The sequence below is a fragment of the Chiloscyllium plagiosum genome, chromosome 1, assembly GCF_004010195.1.
Source record: "Chiloscyllium plagiosum isolate BGI_BamShark_2017 chromosome 1, ASM401019v2, whole genome shotgun sequence".
Lineage (NCBI taxonomy): Eukaryota > Metazoa > Chordata > Chondrichthyes > Orectolobiformes > Hemiscylliidae > Chiloscyllium > Chiloscyllium plagiosum.
This window is the reverse complement of record NC_057710.1, coordinates 22,517,364-22,534,648: the sequence shown is the minus strand read 5'-3', so window position 1 is coordinate 22,534,648 and position 17,285 is coordinate 22,517,364.

The window sequence follows — 17,285 nt, the reverse complement described above, 5'->3', positions numbered from 1 at the left end:
CCTGGTCATGGCGGATGGAGGTGTAGAGGGATTGGATATCCATGGTGAAGATGAGGCATTGGGGGCCGGAGAAACGGAAGTCTTGGAGGAGGTGGAGGGTGTGGGTGGTGTCTAGACTGTATGCGGGGTTCCTGGACTAGGGGGGATAGGACAGTATCGCGGTAGGTGGAGATGAGTTCAGTGGGACAGGAGCAGGTTGAGACAATGGGTCGGCCGGTGTGGTCAGGCTTGTGGATTTTGGGAAGGAGGTAGAATTTGGTGGTGCAGGGTTCCCCGAATACGAGGTTGGAAACTGTGGGTGGGAGATCTCCTGAGGTAATGAGGTTGTGTATGGTCTGGGAGATGACGGTTTGGTGATGGGGTTAGGGTCATGGTTGAGGGGGTGGTAGGAGGAGGTGTCTTCAGAGTTGGCGTCTGGCTTCAGCGATGTAGAGGTCAGTGCGCCAAACTATCACTGCACCACCTTTATCCGCTGGCTTGATGGTGAGGTTGGGATTGGAGCAGAGGGAATGAAGAGCTGCGCGTTGTGAGGGTGAGAGGTTGGGGGAGGGGGAGACAGGTTGAGGCGGTTAATGACTCAGCTGCAGTTGGAAATGAAGAGGTCGAGGGCGGGTAATAGGCCAACACGGGGTGTCCAGGTGGATGGAGTGTTTTGGAGGTGGGCAAAGGGGCCTTGGAAGGTGGGCGGGAATCCTGATTGTAAAAGTAAGATCGGAGGCGGAGGCGGTGGAAGAAGTGTTCGACGTCACGGCGTGTATTAAATTCATTGATGCGTGGGAGGAGGGGTATAAAGGTAAGGCCTTTACTGAGGACTGATCGTTCGTACTCAGCGAGGGGAATGTCTGGAGGGATGGTGAAAACTTGGCAGGACTGGGAGCTGGGATCTGGTGTAGCTGGGGGGGGAAGGGAGCAGAACTGCATCAACTGCATTACTCTCATCAATATAATTAAACACCTTTTCAAACTTCAATACACCCACCAGGGCCCCAGCAATCTCCCCCCTTGCCTCCCGTAGCAGCCTGGGAGATATCTCACCAGGCCCCAGGGTTTATGCAGCTTTATGTCTGCTAAAACATCTAATGCCTCCTCTTTATTAATCTTAACATCCAATTGATACCCCTATCTTTCTACAATGTCTTTCTCCAGATGAGAAATATTTATTTAAGACCTCATCCACATCCTCTGGCTCCATGCACAGATTGCCCCTTTGGTCTCTAATAGGTCCCACCCTTTCCCTGATAATCCTCTTATTGTTAACATAGTTATAAAATACCTTGGTTTTCCTTAATCCTTTCTGTGGCTCCGCATCACTCTCCTAATTTATTTTTAAAGGAACCTCCTAAGCTGTCTATACTCCTGTTTTCAATGAGCTGTATCTGACATGTGCTTCCTTCTTTTTCCTTATCATACTCTTGATATTGTCTTGACATTCAGGGTTCCCTGGACTTGCTGCTCTTGCCCATCACGTTTAGAGAGCACATTGGCCTGAATTTTCATCATACGACTTTTAAAACACTCCCACTTTCTAATTTTAAATTTATCTGCAAGGAGCCTCTCTTCATCTACATATGCCAGATCCAGTCCAATGATATTGAAATTGACCTTCCCCCAGTTTAGACACAACTTCTGCACTATCCTTATCTCTTTCCACAATGACACTGTCAGAGTTATGGTTACTATTCCCAAAACGTTCACTCACAAACTTCAACCACTGGACTGGCTTCATTCTCTAGCATTAGATCTATCACTGTCCCATCTCTAGTAGCACTATCTTTATGACTGCATGAATGTAACATTATGCATGCAGATATGACTTGAAAAAGAGACATCCATCACAGATTTTTATATATAGTGAAAATTGAGTCTATCTATAATATACATGAAGGTCATCTTGTTTAAGTGCTTCCTTTTCCTCCCATCAATCAATTATGGCAGTGCTAGTTTACACAGCTTCTGTATTTAAAAAAAAATCTAAGTAATTGAATATGAATGCAGAAAAGGAAAGGAGAGAGTCAGAGGTAGCAGCAATGAATATAATGGGGCACAGTTATGATTAACACACAAAGTCACCAGCCACAGGAGGAACTATTCTTAGACTGCAAGGTAATGAATTAGGTCATTTTCCGTTTTACATTTAATCAGAGAGTTCTTATTTTACTGAACTTTATTACACTGCTAATACTAAATTAAGACACTTAATTTAGTTACAATCACTTTGGAGAGGGGCAAAGCTAATAATTAAATTTACCAGAAGCCCGCCAATGAAGAAAGTATCAACAGGATTTCACATTTCGTAACTCTCTCATAGGTCATTACTATATTTGGGGAAATGATATTTACATTTATATCATGCCAAACTAGAATTCTGCAGTTCAGCTACTGGTGATGTTTCCTTGTAGTTGGCTCTTTCCAGAATTATTCAGAAATTGCTGCAATGGTTTTTCTTATGATGACTAACATAGACTGGACATCATTTTAACCTCACCCAGCAACCAGCTGAAAATGCACATCGGCAATGGTGCAGCTACATCAACATTGCTTCAGAGACCCCATGAACTGCTTTCCAATGGCAGCAAATTATAGCAAAATAAGTATTTTCACATCAGGAGCTGAAGGAGAAACAAAGAGGCGGTGGAAATAAATGTTTTGGAATAAGAGTGAGAAAAATGTGACTGACAGGCTGTGTAAGAAAAAAAATTATACCAGCTGAAGAAGAGGTGAATGTCATCAATTTGTTTTTGGGAAGTGTTGTATTTGTCCTTGAGAAGCAATGAGTACAAGTGGCAGGATAGGAATGTCAAATATTAATAAAATCCTGAGCTATGAAGAATTCAACCAGCTTGATCAGCACAATCAGGAACTGTGGAACTATTTTCAGCAGAACAATGAGACAAGTCAAAGACCAAGATCTGACTAATACACCTTCTACCATCCCGGTAATCAGATGCAACAACAATAACGGAGTTATTAGTTAGTCATAGAAATTAATCAATATCAATTACCCGACAACAGACTCAGACCGGCACAAGGAAAACTTCAGGAATCGAACATTTTGGGAGCCAAAGGGGAGATGGTAATGTGGTCATTTTATTGGACAAGTAATCCTGACACCTAAGCTAATGTTCTCATGTTATGGGTTTGTATCTCACCATGACAACTGGTGGAATTTAAATTAAATTAATCTGAATTGAAAGTTAGTCTTAGTAAATGTGAAAAATGAAATTTTGTTGTAAAAACCCAACTGGGTTTACCAATGTCATGGTTTACAAATTCCATACTATCCAATAATTTCTTGGTGAATAGTGCTTTTACTATATAGCCCCTGTTCATGGCTAATGATTACCTCATCAGCAATCCTCGAGTGGATATTAATTAAACTGTACCACTGAATGGATTATTCATCTTTGCACTGAGCAAGAAACCAGAGAAATATCTTGATCTCATTCACTCGCCTTGAGATTGATCACAGGTCGTAGCGCATTACACATTACACAATAGCATGCTTTTAAAAAAAAGCATTCAAGCTCTCAAGGTAGATGTCAAGCAGTGCAGTATTTAAATAGTGTGAGACATTTTCTGAGACTTAGTCCTTGGTTCATTAAATCTAGAGCTAAATTCAGATGGTTCTCTGACACAACTTTTCTTTTTTGTTTGTTTGCAATAAAAGGCAGAGTTACATGAACCTGTGGAGATTCAAGGGTTTTAAAGGCATTTTTTATCATCAGCTTTATTTAAAAGTACTGCTCCAAAAATTGTTACAAGCTTTCTAAAATGGTCTTCATTTTTATAGACTCATCAAGATCAAGGCAATACAAGTGAATATCTAATTAGTGGTTAAATGTTACCAGAGTTTCTGACACAATCACCCCTTCAGGCATTGAGTTCCAGGCTTCCATCCCTCTAGGATGAAAACAATTCTCAACTTTCACTTTGCCTTCTACCTCTTAAATCTATAGCCCCAGGTTATTATATAAACTTCCCTACAGTGTGGAAACAGGCCCTTCGGCCCAACAAGTCCACACCGACCCTCTGAAGAGTAACCCACTCAGACCCATTTCCCTCTGACTAATGCACCTAACACTATGGGCAATTTGGTATGGTCAATTCACCTGACCTGCACATCTTTGTGACTGTGGGAAGAAACCGGAGCACACGGAGGAAACCCACACAAACACGGGGAGAATATGCAAACTCCACACAGGCAGTCACCTGAGGCTGGAATTGATCTGGCGCTGTGAGGCAGCAGTGCTAACCACTGAGCCACCGTGCCGCCCACAATTGCTATTGGAAAAAAGTTCTTTACTTTCCACTCTAAATATGCACCTCATTCATTTTTTATCAGGACTCCTCTTGATCTTTGCTGCTGTAAGTAAAATAACCCCTGCCTGTCTAATCTTTCTTCTCAACTCAGACCCTCCAGTCCAGGAAACAGCCTGGTAAATCTTCCCTGCACCCTCTCTCTCTCGTGCAGTCACATCCTTCCTAAAGCATGGTGACCACAATGGCATACAGTAGTCTGGTGTGGCTTAACCAGAGTTTCACAAGTTCCAGCATAGCCTCCCTGCTCTTGTATTCTATACCTCAGCTAATAAAGACAATTAGCCCATATGCTTTTGTAACCTGCTCTGCTGCTTTCAAGGATATACACAGTAAGGTCCCTCTGATATTCAGTTCTTTCTAGGGTCCTACCAGTCATAGTGTAGTCCCTTGCTTTGTTAGCTTCCTCTGTACATTACTTCACACTTTTCAGGTTGAATGCCATTTGCAACTGCTAAGCAATCTCTTGTTATCCTCCTGCAGCTTATGAATGTTGTCTCCATGATTTACCACCCCGCCAATTTTCATGTTATCCAAGAACTTTTTGATCACACCCCCTACATTTGAGTCCAAATCATTGTCTTGGATCCTATGGGCTCTTACTTTCTTGACTTAGCTATTATAACTGCCTTAACAAACTCAGTGCTAAATTCTGTGTATTACTCACTCAACAATCCTCAAAATATTGTATCAAATTTGTCAAACATGAGCTTCCCTTAACAAGTCCATGCTGACTATCCCTGATTAATTTTCCAAGTACAGATATATTCTGTCCCTTGCAATTCCTTCCAGCAACTTCTGCAAATTGAGATTAGACCGGTTAACCTGCAATTTCCTGGTTTATTCCTTACTTCTTTTTTGAAATAATGAACATTGGTAATTCTCCAGTCCTCTGGCACCTCACCTGTGGTCAGACCTGATGTAAAAGTTACTGCCAAGGTCCCTGATATCAGCTTCTCCTGTAGCATGGGGGATACGTCTCTCCTGGCCTGTGGGTGTAGAGAAATCAAACCAAAATGACAACCTTGCATTAAACTGAGAACCAGAAATATTAATGACACACATCGACCAATGGATCTTTCCTGTATTTTCTGTTCAGGTTAACAACATCACAGAGCTTTTGATGTTCAGAGAGCTCAGTGTGTACTCATAGAAGGAAGATTTTTTAAAAATTTGCAGAAGCATCAAACAATTAAACAGGCAAATAGTGTGCTGGCCTTTATTGCAAGGAGGTTGGAGTGCAAGAACACGAAAAGTGTGCTGCCATTGTATAGTGTTTTGGTGAGACCTGGAGTACTATGCACATTTTTGGTGTCCACATCCATGGAAGCATATTATTCTGCCCAGGTAAAGAGGAATGGATTGATTCCTTTCTTTACAATCTCTACAGTTGACTGCAACAAAAATTTATGTTCTTCTTAGCTTGAAGCCACACCTCTCTGTCAAAAAATAAAATTCCCCAATGTCTATCATAATACTAAGGAGTCAATAACCATTTTTTTCTTGAGTGAAAGAAAAGGCAATTTCATTAATTGTGGACAGAGAAAAGGAGTTAACTTTTCAAGTCCAGTGACTCTTTTTCAGATCCTTCTTCTGAAGAAGAGTCACTGGAATCAAAGGGTTTACTCTGCTTTCTCTCCAAACAAGCTGTTAGACCTGCTGTGTTTCTCCAGCAATTTCTGTTTTTGATCCAGATTTCCAGCACCTGCAGTTCTTTATTTTATTTTAGTGAACTAGATGGGTTAGCATGACAACGAATGATCGTTATCATTACTAAGAATTACTAAGAATATCCTCTAACCTTAAAGACCAGGAATGCATGAGGTAAGCGTTTCTCCTTTTTTACTTTGTGATAAGGGGACTAGCAGGGATTGCAGTGTAGGGAGAGGAATGTTCCTCCTGCATGATGTTTGAGGTAAGGGACGCCATTAGTGTCCCATCCAAGTAGATCTGTAGGAAGTGCACCCAACTCTCGCTCCTCCAAGCCTGTGTTAGGGAACTGGAGCAGGAGCTGGATGAACTTCAGATCATCCGGGAGGCAGAGGTTGTGATAGATAAGAGTTACAGAGAAGTAGTTACTCCAAGGCATGAAGAAAGCTGGGTGACTGTTCGAAAGGGGGTAAAAACAATCAGTGTAGGGATCCCCTGTGGTTGTTCCCCTGAAAAACATGTATACCATCTTGGATACTGTTGGGGGTGAATGATTTACCAGGGGTATGCAGTGGGGCCCAGGTCTCTAGCACAGAGTCTATCCCTGTTGCACAGAAGGGAAGGAGGGAAAGGAGGAGAGTGTTAGTCATTGGGGACTCAATAGTTAGAGGCTCAGATAGAAGGTTTGTAGGGAACGGATGAGACTCGCGGTTGGTGTGTTGCCTCCCAGGTGCCAGGGTCCGTGATGTCTCGGATCGTATCTTTAGGGTCCTGAAGGGAGAGGGTGACCAGCCTCAAATCGTTGTCCATGTAGGTACCAACGACATAGGTAGAAAGAGGGATAGGGATGTAAGGCAGGATTTCAGGGAGCTAGGGTGGAAGCTGAGAGCTAGAACAAACAGAGTTGTTATCTCTGGATTGTTACCCATGCCACGTGATAGCAAGGCAAGGAATAGGGAGAGGTATCAGCTGAACACGTGGCTGTAAGGATGGTGCAAGAAGGAGGGTTTCAGGTACTTGGATAATTGGGGCTCATTCTGGGGAAGGTGGGACCAGTACAAACAGGACGGTCTTCACATGAAGCAGAGAAGTACTAATATCCTGGGTGGGAAATTTGCTGGTGCTATTTAGGTGGGTTTAAACTAGCTCACCAGAGGGATGGGAACCAGAGGTGTAGTTGCAGTGCACAGGAGGATGAGAGTAGGGAGGGCATGGACAGGATTTCAGGGTCACAGGAGTGTGCTGGCAGACAGCAAGTTGGTTTGAAGTGTGTCTACTTCAATGTCAGAAGAATCCGAAATAAAGTAGGTGAGCTTGCAGGGATAGGTACATGCCACAGGTCAAGAGTTATCAATGGGGCAAGGGCAATTATAATGCGATTGGCAAGAATTAGGATGCATATAATGGGGTAGCAAAATGCAGGGGATGCAGACAATGGAAATGTGGAGCTGATTTAAGGAACAGATATTGCGTGCCCTTGATAGGTATGTCCCTGTCAGGCAGGGAGGAAGTGATAAGGTAAGAGACCCATGGTTTACAACAGAAATTGCATCTCTTGTTAAGCGGAAGAAGGAGACTTATGTATTGATGAGGCAAGATGGTTCAGATGAGGCGATGGAAGGATTTAAAGAGAGAGTTAAGAAGAGCAAAGAGAGGACACGAACAGTCTTTAGCAAATAGAATAAAGGAGAACCCTAAAGCTTTCTATAAGTATGTGAGGAATAAAAGGATGACTAGGGTCGGAATAGGGCCAGTCAAAGATAAAAGTAGGAAGTTGAGTGTGGACCCTGTGGAGATCGGAGAGGTGCTAAACGAATATTTCTCATTGGTTTTCACTCTGGAAAAGGAGAACATTGTAGAGGAGAAGAATGAGATATGAGATATTAGACTAGAAAGGTTAGTTACAAAGAGGTGTTATCAATTCTAGAAGGAGTGAAATTAGACAAGTCCCCTGGACCGGATGGGATTTATCCAAGGATTCTCTGGGAAGCTAGGGAGGAGATAGCAGAACCTTTGGCTTTGATATTTGAGACATCATTGTCTACAGGTTTAGTACCAGAGGACTGGAGAATTGCAAATGTTGTGCCCTTGTTCAAGAAGGGCAGCAGAGATGATCCAGGTAATTATAGACCAGTGAGCCTTACTTCTGTAATCTTGAGAAGGTTGGCTGAGAAGTGGCATTCTGACCAGCACATCAATCACAAGAATCATCATAAGTACCATTGCCTTCCTAATCTTTCCTTCTTTCCTTCCCTGAGATTGAGTGTCATTTAGCAGTTTGGATTAGAAATTGGATTTCTGAAAGAAGGCAGCGAGTGGTGGTTGATGGAAAATATTCAGCCTGGAGTCCAGTTACCAGTGGTGAGCCACAGGATCTGTTTTGGGACCACTGCTGTTTTTTATAAATGACTTAGATGCAGACACAAGTGGATGGATTACTAAATTTGCAGATGACACTAAAGTTGGTGGAGTAGTGGACAGTTTGTAAGAATGTTACAAGTTGCAGGGGGACTTGAATAAACTGCAGAATTGGGCTGAGAGATGGCAAGTGGAGTTCAATGCAGCTAATTGTGAGGTTCACACTTTGGGAAGAATAACAGGAAGGCAGCGTACTGGGTCAATGGAAAGATTCTTGGTAGTGTGGATGTGTAGGGGGATCTTGGAGTCCCATGTACATAGATCCCTGAAAGTTGCCACCCAGGTGGATAGTGCTGTGAAGAAGGCATACGGTGTGTTAGGTTTCATTGGTAGAGGGATTGAGTCCCGGAGCCACAATATCATGCTGCAACTATACAAAATGCTAGTGCGGCTGCACTTGGAACATTGTGTACAGTTCTGGTCACCATATTTTGGGAAGGATGTGGAAGCATTGGAAAAGGTGCAGAGGAAATTTACCAGGATGTTGCCTGGTCTGGAGGGAAAGTCTTACGAGGAAAGGCTGAGAGATTTGGGTCTGTTCTCATTGGAATGAAGAAGGCTAAGGGGTGATTTGATAAAGAATACAAGATGATCAGAGGATTAGATAGGGTACATAGTGAAAGTCTTTTTCCTAGGATGATGATGTCAGCTTGTATGAGGGGGCATAACTACAAATTGAGGGGTGATAGATTTAATACAGATGTCAGAGGCAGGTTCTTTATGCAGAGAGTGGTAAGGGCATAGAATACCCTACCTGCCAATGTAGTTAACTCAGCCACATTAGGGAGATTTAAACAATCCTTGGATTAGCACATGGATGATGATGGGATAGTGTAGGGGGATGAGCTGAGAATAGTTCACAGGTCAACGCAACAGTGAGGGACGAAGGGCCTTTTCTGCGCTGTATTGTTTTATGTTCTATACTCCAGAATCATTTGTTAAACGAAAATCCCATTAGATTCAATGATTAGTTTTGAGTGCATGTATTTGAACAGCATCGCATCCTTCTGGTGAGATGGCGGCAGAATAGGACGCTCCAGGCAGAAGTGGTCCTCTCCGTCTGTTCTTTTTCTTTTTTAGTTCTACCTCTTTTCCTCCCTTCTGCGGATTTCTTCTCCTCTCTGTCTTCTTGAACTTTCGGCGTCGGACAGCTGACCCCAGCCCCTGAAGCAGGATTGGTGGCCCAATACATGGACACCAGCGCCCCCTTATCGATTGTAGAGGCAGTGGCCCAGTGTGGGAGCATGGCAACAGCCAACAGTCAGGCCATGTGGAGGCCGCTTGTGATGGCCTGCTGCAGACAGCCCTTAGAGAGAGAGAGACTGTGATGTTTGTCTTTTAAACTTTGCATCAACTGGATTCATTCCTCTCATCCAGCAACCAGGTTGCACCATTTACCTGTGCTTGTCTATCTCACCACTCCACCTCTCTCCCCACCCAAAAGCCTCCCCCACACTCCCCCACCCCCACCACCCCACTATCTGCAGCTCCCCTTACACCCACACCCAGTCATGATGAAGGGTTACACACAAAACGTTGACTTCTCCTGATGCTGCCTGGCTTGCAGTGTTCTTCCAGCATCCTGCTTGGATTCTAGCATCAACAGTTTTTTTTGTCTCTTGTCATTCTGACCTATGGTTACACTGTGTATAGCTGTAATGTTACTTCTTTTCCTTCATGTCCCTATTCTGTAACTAAGGAGTGTACCCAGATACTCTGTACCTAAGATTGTGCCATGTGTTGGTGACATTGTTGAACTGTAACTAATCTACAACTGTACAAAAGTATAAGGGTCATCAATAGAGTAAATAGGGAGAAGCTTTTCCCCTTAGTAGAAGGAGCTATAACCATGGGGCATAAATTTAAGGCCAAAACTTGGAGGTATCAAGGGGATTTATGCAGAGAATCATCAGGGAATAGTGAGTATCTGGAAGTCACTACCTGAAAGGGTGGTAGAGGCAGGAACCATCCCAACCTTTAAGAAATGTTTTGGTGATCACTTTAAGTGCCATGGCTTACAAGGCTTATGGGCCAAGGGCTGGAAAATGGCATTATAGTAGATAGGTACTAATGATGAAAGGGGGTCAAAATGCTATGACTATGATTCTATAACTCAATCATTATAAGTGATCTGGAGCAGATGGCAAATGCACAGATAACAATGGAGAGTCCATGTGGAAGGATGCTTAAAAGCTCTGCTCAGCTTGGCACAACTAATAAACCTTGGGGGCTTTCTGATCAACAGGATACCACAGAATCGGCAGCAGAGAGTGTTTGATACAGTACCAGACAATGCAGTTGCATTCTACACAAGCGCAGAGAGTTAGGTGGACTCTGGCTCAAACAGGCCTTTTCAATAATCTCTCCATCAGAGATAGAATAGCCTCCTGCACAGAGCATCGAACAGGGGTACACTGCTGTTTGCCATTGGTTTCTACATTATGAAGTACAGCCAAAATAGGATGAATGAGAACTAATCCTTTGCTATTCACAGCCCCACACATTTACAGCAATATATTCTCCAGCTCATTGCTAGTAAATAAAAAGGCCAGAGAGCCATGAAAGGAATGACTGTGGGAGGGGAGATAGAGCTGAGAATATGGCTTGAAATGCTTCCAATCCTCCAATTGCCCCCAGCTCCATCCTACTTAGTATCTTACCCACTGTCAACCTGTCAACCTGTCAATCTTTTGTGTCTGCTCCTGTGCAGAAGGTGTAGTCTTACATGGGTCCTTCACAGACTCCAAAATCCTGAGTATGTTGGTCAAAAGCAATCAGTACAGAGGAATGAGCAGTCTGCTTCTAGCTCTACTAAAACCACAGTGCCTGCAGTATACAGATGTGCTGGGAAAAGAAAGATTAAAACTTGTTGCCAAAGGGAATGTAAGTGTTAGATTGTTGAGATTCTACAAGGCATTTAACAACACATTTGTTCGAGAATTAAGATTTTGCTTTCTCTCTGAGTAAATATTGTTCTTTTACACGACTTTTCTGCTTTGCTCATTTTCTTTTGGGTTGGCAAGTGGCCTTTTCACAAGTGAATGATGGGAAGGAGGGAACTGATTTTGTGAAATGGGGAGTTCTGAAATGGTGTATCGATAATTTGTAGGACTGTGTGTTTGATATCAGCACTGGGTGGACTGCGGATGGACTGTGTAACTTACAGGTGCCAGTTGTCAGTTCCATGCAGCTTGGTGAAGCCTCATGGGAAGCTGCCTTTACTGCTGGCAGAGTTCACATAATTTCCAGCATGAACAATCTGTCTTATCCATTTGGGTGCCACCAACTGTGAGATCCTGCAGAGTCCTGGTACGATCCAATGGAAAAGAGAACAAGGCCCACATTCCCTCTGAGAGATCAACTAACAGCGTATCTTGGTGCAACAGTCTGAAAATGTCTGTCAACACCTAATTAAAGGATTGGACACCCTGGAGGCAGGAAACATGTTTCTGTTGATGGGTGAGTCCCGAACCAGAGGACACAGCTTAAAAATAAGAGGTAGGCCATTTAGGACAGAGATGAGGAGAAACTTCTTCACCCAGAGAGTGGTGGGTGTGTGGAATGCTCTGCCCCAAAAGGCAGCGGAGGCCCAGTCTCTGGATTCGTTTAAGAAAGAGTTGGATAGAGCTCTCAAGGATAGTGGAATCAACGGTTATGGGGATAAGGCAGGAACAGTATACTGATTGAGAATGATCAGCCATGATCACAATGAATGGTGGTGCAGGCTCGAAGGGCAGAATGGCCTACTCCTGCACCTATTGTCTATTGTCTATTGTCTAATACCAGGCCAAGAGCCTCCTCAGACACTGGAGGAAGTTTTTGAGGAAGCTTATCCTCTGTCAGTAGATCCTGTGTACCTCCTCACAAATGCTCTGCCAATCCCTTCTTTTCTGTGTAGCTGCAGGTCTCACAGACTCATAGAATCCTTACAGTGTGGAAACAGGCCATTAGGCCCAACAAGTCCACACTGACCCTCTGAAGAGTAACTATTACTCTATTACTCTACATTTGCCCTTGACTAATGCACCTAACCTACACCTCCCTAAACACTCTGGGCAATTTTGCATGGCCAATTCACCTAACCTGCTCATAGTCACAGAGGTGTACAGCACGAAACAGCCCCTTTGGTCCAACTCATCCATGCCAACCAGATATCCTAACCTAATCTAGTCCCATTTGCCAGCATTTGGCACATATTCCTCTCAACCCTTCCTATTCATATACCCACCTAGATGCCTTTTAAATGCTGTAATTGTACCACCCTCCACCACTTCCTCTAGAAGCTCATTCCATACATGAACCATCCCCTGAGTGAAAATGTTGCCCTTTAGGTCTCTTTTATATCTTACCTCTCTCACCCTAAACCTATGCCCTCTAGTTCTGGATTCACCACTCCAGGGAAAAGACCTTGTCTATTTGTCCTGTCTATGCCCCTCATGATTTTACAAACCTCTATAAGATCACCCTTCAGCTTCCAGCGCTCCAGGGATAACAGCTCCACCCTATCCAGCCTCTCCCTGTAGCTCAAATCCTCCAACCCTGGCAACATCCTTGTAACTCTTTCTTGATCCCTTTCAAGTTTCACAATATTCTTCTGACAGGAAGGAGACCAGAATTGTACACAATATTCCAAAAGTGGTCTAACCAATGTCCTAGACAGCTGTATCATGACTTCCCAACTTCTATACTCAATACTCTGACCAATAAAGGAAAGCATACCAAACACCTTCTTCACTATCCTATCTACCTGCGACTCCACTTTCAAGGAGCTATGAACCTGCACTCCAAGGTCTCTTGTTCAGCAACACTCCTTAGGACCTTACCATTAAGGGTGTAAGTCCTACTCAGATTTGCTTTCCCAAAATGCAGCACCTTGCATTTATCTGAATTAAACTCCATCTGCCACTCCTTAGCCCATTGGCCCATTTCATCAAGATCCTGTTGTAATCTGGGCTAACCTTCTTTGCTGTCCACTACACCTTCAATTTGTGGTGTCATCTGCAAACTTACTAACTAAATCTCCTATGTTTACATCTAAATCATTTATATAAATGATGAAAAGTAGTGGGCCCAGCACCGACCCTTGTGACATATATCACAGGCCTCCAGACTGAAAAACAACCCTCCACCACCACCCTCTGTCTTCTACCTTCAAGCCAGTTCTGTATCCAAATGGCTAGTTCTCCCTGTATTCCTTGAGATCTAACCTTGCTAACCAGTCACCCATTAGAAACCTTGTCAAACGCCTTACTAAAGTCCATCTTGATCACATCCACTGCTCTACCCTCATCAATCCTCTGTGTTACTTCTTCAAAAAACTAAATCAAGTTCATGAGACATGATTTCCCATGCACATAACCAAGCTGACTATTTGTAATTAGTCCTTGCTTTTCCAAATACATGTAAATCCTGTCCCTCAGGATTCCCTCCAACAAATTGCCCATGACCGATGTCAGGCTCAAAGGTCTATAGTTCCGTGGTTTTTCCTCTTAAATAGTGGCACTATGTTAGCCAATCACCTGTCTTCGAGCACCTCACCTGTGCGGATACAAATGTCTCAGCAAGGGGTCCAAGATTCACTTCTCTAGCTTCCCATAGTGTTCTAGAGTACACTTGACCTGGTCCTAGGGATTTATCCACTTTTATGTGTTTAAAGACATTCAGCACCAACTCCTCTATAATATGGATATTTTTCAAGACATTATCATCGATTTCCTCACATTTTATATCTTCCGTGTCCTTCTCCACAGTAAACACTGATGCAAAACATTTGTTTAGTATCTCCCCCATCTCCTGCGGCTGCACACATAGAGGCTGCCTTGCTGATTTTTGAGGAGCCTTGTTCTCTCCCTCGATACCCTTTTGTCCTTAATGCATTTATAAAACTCTTTGGATTTTCCTTATTTTTATTTGCCAAAGCTATCTCATGTCCCCTTTTTGCCCTCCTGATTTCTCTCTAAAGTATACTCCTACTTCCTTTATACTCTTCTAAGGATTCACTCGATCTATCCTGTCTATACCTTACATATACATCCTTCTTTTTCTTAACCAAACCCTCAATTTCTTTAGTCATCCAGCGTTCCCTGTACCTACCAACCTTTCCTTTCACCCTAACAGGAATATATTGGTTCTGGACTCTCGTTATCTCATTTCTGAAGGCTTCCCATTTTCCAGCCGTCCCTTTACCTGCGAACATCTGCCCCCAGTCAGCTTTTGAAAGTTCTTGCTCAATATCGTAAAAATTAGCCTTCCTCCAGTTTAGAACTTTCAACTTTTCATGAAGGGCTCCTGCCCGAAATGTTGATTTTCCTGCTCCTCGGATGCTGCCTGACTTGCTGTGCTTTTCCAGTACCACTCTAATCGAGACTCTAATCTCCAGCATGTGCAGTCCTCACTTTCATCTAACTTTTAGATCTGGTCTATCCTTTTCCATCACTATTTTAAGACTAATAGAATTATTGTCACTGGCCCCAAAGTGCTCCCCCACTGCCACCTCAGTCACCTGCACTGCTTTATTTCCCATGAGCAGTTCAAGTTTTGCACCTTCTCTAGTAGGAACATCCACATACTGAATCAGGAAAGTGTCTTGTACACACTTAACAAATTCCTCTCCATCTAAACCATTAACACTACGGCAGTCCCAGTCTATGTTTGGAAAGTTAAAACCCCTTACCATAACTACCCTATTCCTGCAGATAACTGAAATCTCCTTATAAATTTGTTTCTCAATTTTCCATTGACTATTTGGGGGTCTATAATATAATCCCAATAAGATGATCATCCCTTTCTTATTTCTCAGTTTCATCCATCTAACTTCTCTGGATATATTCCCAGGGATATCTTCTCTAAGTACAGCAGTAATGCTATCCATTATCAAAAACACCACTCCCACTTCTCTCCATTCTATCCTTCCCGTAGCATTTGTATCCTGGAACTTTAAGCTGCCAGTCCTGTCCATCCCTGACCATGTTTCTGTCATTGCTATGATATCCCAATCCCATGTTCCTTACCATGCCCTGAGTTCCTCTGCTTTCCCTGTTAGGCCTCTTGCATTGAAATAAATACAGTTTAATTTAACAGTCCTTTGTTGTTCTTTGCTTTGTTTCTTCCTGCCCTGACTGTTTGACTTGCTCCCTTTTCCGACTGTATCAGTCTCAGACTGATCTCTTTTTTCGGGTCCCACCCCCCTCCTTATGAGTTTAAATCCTCCTGAGCAGCTCAAGCAAATCTCCATGCCAGTATATTATCCCCTTCCAGTTCAAGTCTTTGGATTGCGGGAGGAAACAGGAGCACCCGGAGGAAATCCACGCAGAGAAGGGGAGAATGTGCAAACTTCACACAGACAGTCACGCGAGGCTGGAATCGAACCCTGGGCACTGGCATTGTGAGGTAACAGTGTGAACCGCTGAGCCACCGTGCTGCCCTGTTTGGTTGGTGCAGTGCTGCTGCAGTTCCTGTAGCTTACCACTATTGCTACAGCTCCTGTTAGTACCAGTGCTCCTGTTGCTGCTAGTGCTACTGTCCCTATTACTATCAGTTCTCCTGCTGCTGCCAGTGCAAATGTTACTGTTACTGCCAGTCTTGCTGTTGCTGCACATGTGCCTGCTCCTGCCAGTGCTACTGCTCCTGTTAATGTGGTACCATTATTCCAGAAGTGAGCAAGGAATAAACCAGGAAACTACAGGTCAGTGAGTCTGGCATTAACAAAATCTGAGGTACAGAATTAATCTTCACTTGAAGAGACAAGGATTTATTCGTCAGAATGGCTTTATTGATGGGAGATCATGGCAAATTTGATTGAATTGTTCAAAGAGGCGGCTAAATTTGTGGATGAATGTAGTATAGTTGGTGTTGTCTAAATGGACTGAGACAAACTCTGTGAATCCCTTACATCTTCCTGAAAGGACAGATGGTTCCTCAGTTTAATGTGATTGAAAGACAGAAACCCTGGTCACCAGTTCGTTATGGTCATGGTAGTGGTTTCCAGTTTTATGTTCAGAACTGATTCCACTTCTGTGGTAATTTCTTTGAGAAATCATTGGCCCCTGATTTTTAAAGGGGAGGCTGGGATCAAATGAATAGTAAACCTCGGAAATACGAATTCCCCTGAAGTTTTGCAGAAATTAACTGTAAGGCTGATTTTAATGGTTTGCTCTGGTTTTTCAAGAGGCATAATTGGGCTGACTGACAGGCTTCCTGCATTACAGTGGGGAAAGCCTGTGACTCAAGGCTCAGGGAGGGAAGGAGGGCTTGTGATCATAGGGAAGGGATCTATGATGTGGCAGGAGGAAAGATCGTTGAAGAGGGAGGGAGAGGTAGATTGGAGTAGACAGAGATCACAGGAGATTAAAAGGGATAGTAATAAATTTAGTAATAGTAATAGCAATAGAAGCAGGAGTAGGTCAGTTGACCCATCGAGCCTGTTCCACCATTCATTAAGATCGTGGCTGATCTATCCATCATCTCAGCTCCTCCTACCTGCATTATCTCCATAACTCTTAATTCCCCTACCCTGCAAAAACCCATCCAACTGTGAGCTGAATATATTCAATGAAGCTGCCTCCACTGCTTACTAGACAGAGAATTTCACAGATTCACTATTCTCTGGGAAAAGCAGTTCCTCTTCATCACTGTGCCACGTTAGCACTGTTGCCTCACAGCGCCAGAGACCCGGGTTCAATTCCCACCTCAGGCGACTGTCTGTGTGGAGTTTGCACATTCTCCCCGTGTCTGTGTGGTCTTTCTCCGGGTGCTCTGGTTTCCTCCCACAGTCCAAAAATGTGCAGGTCAGGTGAATTGGCCATGCTAAATTGCCCATAGTGTTAAGTGTAGGGTTTGGTGGTCTGCACTTTGGAGGGTCGATGTGGACTTGTTGGGCCGAAGGGCCTGTTTCCACACTG